Raw genomic sequence first — 6154 nt, forward strand, 5'->3', positions numbered from 1 at the left:
CACAAATCTACACGTTAATATTAATAAATATTTTATTACAGCTTATTTAATTTTTTTTCTACAAAAAAATGTTCATATTACTCGCCATTATAATGCACTCATATATTTAAGTTTTATTTTATTTTTTATTATTTCAAATATGGAGGCATGTCATGGATTAACCAATAAGAAGTCGTCCTGCTACCGGACGTTACCGCCAAGACGGCGCCAACGAGCAAATTTCTGTGAACTCGTTAATTTCAGACTTGTACAATTCTAATAAAAATAATAAAAAGTTATAGATAATTATTAACATACCATAAAATAATAATTTAAACGTTACATTATAATATAAAATATTACAATGATAATTATGAAATTCATAAAATTTTTCTGTCAATCAGTATACTTGAAATGTATATATAGATTTTTTAAATCAGATTATTTGTTAATTTAGATTAAATTTATCACAAATAAGAAACAAATAAAAAGATTTTTGTGTTCGCATGAATGGAACCAAACGGAACGTAATCCATTGAAATGTATTTTGAGCGCTCGCCGCATGAGGTCGCATTAGTCGGGTTTCTGCGCTTGCCGGTGTTGGGTGTATGTAATTCTCAAACCGAGTTCACGTAGCTAGTAATTTTAAATATTTTGTTTATTAATTAAAAGTGTAGCTTTATAATTCTTTGTTGTTCTAGAAGCGAATTTAGGCTTCTTAGTGTATTAGCTGTATTGTTTTGTTTTTATTACTTAAGTGATTTTTTTAAAATAAATTTACGGTGAGTAATTTCAATAGAAAATATATTCTAAAACTTATGGTTGCCCGATGTTTTTGGAAATAAAAGTAATAATTAATTATATACTATAATATTGCCAAATTTTATACATTTTAAATTTATTTTTATTATCATCCAAGTATATTTGTACGTAAAAAGTTTGTAATTGCATGGTGTTAAGGTTCACAACTGTTTTACTAAAGAAATGAATTAGGTTATTTTTTATTGAGTGCTTTATTCAAGATGCAGTTACAATAGGGGTGAATATAATTACACGTAAAAGCTTTTATTTAGCTTGCAATGTTTGTATGTGTTACTATTAAGAATCCATACATAGAATTTTTGTAGACTATTAAATAAAAGACCAGTTAAATTTGCCTTGTCAATTGTTTTCACATTTTACAAAAATGAGGTATTTACTAAATTATTTGTTTCTTGTTTTGTAAAATTTCTTTGGGGACACCTATATAAAGTTATGATTTTTTTAACATTGCAGCGATAAAATCAAACAGTTAGTTTATCAGTATTTTCCTTTAGTCAATAACTTGTCTTTAATTGACACTTGTAAAGTATACGTTTTTATTTATTTAATTACATTTTAAGAAACAAAAAATATGTCAATAACAACTGATTGTATCACTAAAGAAAAAACAAATGAAAAAAGTAATACTTTTGAATTAGGTTGCATAGTCGAATACGTTTGTGTTTAAAAAAAATCATTTATTGAATGTTTGCAGCACATGTATGCAAAGTTTGTTAATATTCACGCAGTCGCAAAATATTGTATTGTGATAATTTTTCAGTACAAATAAATCCTATGCGTGTATTTATTTAGTTGGTACGATAAAAATTAAATGTGTGTAATTTATTGTTGAATTATCGCATTTATATAAAATCATACACTTTTTAATTTGGAAATTTAACATAAATTATAATAATTCGAAACACGTACAAATTAATCCTTTGCGCTTACGAATCCAGTTACGTTTCGTTAAAAGAAAGTATTTATTGTTCTTTTTTTATTTTAAGTAACGTTAAAATACCTATACATATATTGTACGGCTAATCTCACTTTTTAGATTCGTTGCCGAAAATATACCTACCTCGGTTTTAGGAAGTTGTTTCATTTGCTTTAAAAAAACTACGTCATTCGACTTTTTATTTAAATACTTTTACGTTTTATGTCTTTTGTATTATTTGATAATATATTTTTCATATAATATACATTTAATCAAGTACTATAATTTTCCTTAATTTTTACGAAAAATTTTATACGTTACGGGTTTTATTTATATTAATGTTTTCTGAACGAAGTTTAATCTTTAAAGGATATCTTGGAACTTCAAAGTATTAATTAGGTATTATATGTAATTTATGCCATAGATAAAAGCAATTTATCTAATAAATTAACAATAGAAATAGGAACACGAATGACTAAATTATCCATGGTCTACGGTTTTTTCAAACTATTATTGTTACCACAAGGATATCGTTATAACACTAATGACAGCATTATGATTCAATTGAAACGATAGTATAATACTGCCAAAATAAACCTTTTTTGAAGTTATGTATAGATGAATGCTACTTATTTTTGTGAGAAAACTTCAATACGAGGCCAGTATTACGATAGCAGCTAGCATAATTAGGTATATTATTTTCTATTTACTAAAGATGCAATAACATCACGAAAATACTTGGATAATTTTTTTTTATTATGTAATATTTATATTAATTTTATTATTAGTATACGTGTTCATCTTTCTTTGTCTGATATGAAATTTCCCAGTTATTTTTCTATTTGTGCTATTTTTTTAGCCAAATAAAATAAAATAAATTTATTTCAAATCAATGCACTGCAGTAATAATGAAATAATAAACTTTAAATTTAGAAAAAAAAGTATTAAAACGCAAGTCACGCACAAATATTCTCAATTGTTAAATAAAAATCTTACAGGAACTTACTAGTAACGATATATTTATTAGCATCGAATTAACATAACTATTGTTGCTGGGACATTGTTCGTTCCTACGCGGGTTTAATGCAAATGGCGGACTCAAACACTGATTCATTTGTTCCATCGTAAACTTGAGTTTTAACGGCTCGGGTATATTTATTCATTTATTTATCACACCATCGAAACAAGTGAACTTTATATATTCAAACTAGCTGTGCCCTAAAAGTTATTGTTCAGTTCGCAGAGTTAGAAATTAAATAAATTTCTAAAATAAAATTAGGTACATCCTGAGTTACTCCTTACTTCATCAGCTATCTGGCAGTCCGTTAAAATCAGTCCAGCCGTTTCAGAGATTAGCCGGAACAAACAGACAGACCGACAGACAAAAATTGTAAAAAATGTTATTTTGGTATATATATGTATCGTGTATGTATGCATACATCCATATACATTTAGTAAACAACCCTAACAACAGTACCCCAGGTAAAACGCAAAAAATATATCGACCGCATATATTTTTTTTATGTTCGGGGATAACTCCATCGTTTATGAACCGATTTTGATAATTCTTTTTTTGTTGGAAAGGAGGTATCCGTAGTTTGGTACCATGATAAGGAAACCAGGATCTGATGATGGGATCCCAGAGAAATCGAGGGTAACTCTCGAAAATCCGTATAACTTTTTACTGGGTGTACCGATTTTGATGATTTTTTTTTTTAATTTAAAAAATATCAGACCGCAATTTTATTTATTTTATTTAAATATAATATAGAGGTTTCAATGTGTATAATCTATAATACAAAAATGAATCGCTGAATCTGTTGCTAAGCGCAAAACTCGAGAACGGTTGGACCGATTTCGCTAATTCTTTTTTTAAAATATTCCTTGAAGTACGAGGATGGTTCTTACGGAGAGAAAAATTCTAAAAAAAAAAAAAAAAATCCTGAAAAAGTCTAAAAACAACACTTTTCTATACTCCTATACAAAAGATTTGTGTTTAATACTTAAAAGTCAATTTGAACTTTAATACCATACGATAAAGTTTGTGTTAGGCGATACGAAGTTCGCCGGGTCAGCTAGTATAATAATATTGTAAGGAGGTAAATATAATTTAATTAACTTATTTTTATATTTTTATTCATCTATGTGTTATGTCGTAATCTGAAATATATATGGGTTATGGCCTATGGGGTATTCCAAACCAAATCGACCAATTTTGAACCCAACCCCTTTTCGATCTCGCCAAAAGTTTTCCATTCTTTTCTACCCTTTGTACCCCTTTTGATTAAAAAAAAATGTAACATGATCAACTGAAATTATCGCTTTTTTTAAAAATAAAATCTTTAATTTTTCGAAGTTCTCAATTTTTAATTTTTTTTGTTGTCTCAAAGAACTTCAATTAATGTTAAAATTATTCCCGCCAGTCCCAGTGGGCCGATTTTTTTAATTTTTTTTATTTAATTGAAAAAAAGTGTTATTTTCAAAAACGAAATACTTTCACAATTTTTTTTATGTAATAAAATAAATGCAATTCGACGTTTTTAATGCATTATACTCTCAATTTATAGATTAATTAGATATTAAAAATAAAAATACGTTCTGAAAGATCCTTGCACTTCATACTAATTCGATCGCCGATAAACACTCATGAACTTAGTCGTACTTGTTTAACCTTGAGGCCTACTAAAATAGTTTGGCAAGAACGTAATGATTAGCAACGTTTCACGTTTAACTACAACTTTCTCCTTTTTTATCTGATTCATATTAAAATGTATGTCAGATTATTATTAGTTATTTTTTTTAAACCGATTCCAAAAAGGGGAGGTTCACAATTCGATTGTATTTTTTATGTGCTTAAAACTTTTAACTGCGTGCACCGATTTGATTGGTTTTCTTTTTTTAATTGACGCCTGGAGATTGTCATGTGTTTCCATTTAAATTAAAATGAATAAGAGTGTGAGACGAAATGTAAGATATTTCTATTCTCAAACTAGCTGACCCGGCGAACTTCGTATCGCCTAACAGTCGATTCTTTAATTTTATTAATTTTTTTTTTAGAATTTTTCTCTCCGTAAGAACCATCCTCGTACTTCAAGGAATATTTTAAAAAAAGAATTAGCGAAATCGGTCCAACTGTTCTCGAGTTTTGCGCTTAGCAACACATTCAGCGACTCATTTTTATATTATAGATATAAATCCTAAGGGCCTGTTTCACTCCTTGATGGATGACGATATCCAAAAGATAATTTTTTTGTTATATATATATTTTTTTCACCACCGAATTCCACTGTACCTATGAGTTATTTCTATTCGCAAAAATGTATTTATAACTTGTGCTTTATTGATTGAAGTGGAACGGATCCTAATGGCCTATTTCACATTTTGCTGTTTAAGTCTATTCGTAACTTATGTGCAGGATAAACTTTATCCACAAACGGTTGAACAGGCCCTCAGTCAGTCAGTCAGTCTGAGTCACTCATGTTATCATGCTTAGTTCAAATAAAATATTATTTTTTTTTTAAATTAATTTGCATGGAACGGAACGCAATAACTTGACGCGTTATTGGCGCCAAAAGCAAGTATCGTTTGATTAACGGTGTTCCAAATGAATAATTAAAGAATTAATATGCTATTTTTTATAATTCAAAAGTAGGGTCGTTATTAAATAGTAAGTTTCTATTTTTTTAACCGACTTCAAAAAAAAGGAGGAGGTTACTCAACTCGACCGTATATATATATATATATATATATATATATATATTGTATGTTCGGGGATAACTCCGCCGTTTATTAACCGATTTTGATATTATTCTTTTGTTGGAAAGGAGGTATCCCTAGTTTGGTACCATGATAAGGAAACCAGGATCTGATGATGGGATCCCAGAGAAATCGAGGGAAACTCGAAAATCCGCATAACTTTTTACTGGGTGTACCGATTTTGATGATTTTTAATTTAATCGAAATCAAAATCAAGAATAGCTATATTCAAATAGGTTCCAAGAGCACTTTCGAATCGTCATTTTACAAATTAAAACTTTAAAAATAAATTATTATTTTTGTAAAAGTGAAGCTACCACCGATTCGGAATGTAGATTCTGCAGAGAAGAATCGGCAAGAAACTCCGCAGTTACTCTTTTGAAAATAATATATAAACTGTGTTTTAGTACAAAATTAGAAACATGTTGCATGAAATACAGCGTCACTAAGTCCACACATCTTTATCAACTATGTAATCCTGCACCGAGTAATAAGCTTTATCTATTAATTTTTTTTTTTTTTAAATAAAAACTTTAAATTTATGTTGAGACAATTCCAAAATCGTTTGTGGTATGTTATTATACATGCGAATACCATGACCCAAAAAGGAAACGTTTACTTTGCGCAGTCGGAAACTTGGAGTTACAATTTTGTTATTCCTTCTCGTGTTTACAATGCGAT

This window comes from Melitaea cinxia, chromosome 15 (genome assembly GCF_905220565.1).
Source record: "Melitaea cinxia chromosome 15, ilMelCinx1.1, whole genome shotgun sequence".
NCBI classification, from domain to species: Eukaryota; Metazoa; Arthropoda; class Insecta; order Lepidoptera; family Nymphalidae; genus Melitaea; species Melitaea cinxia.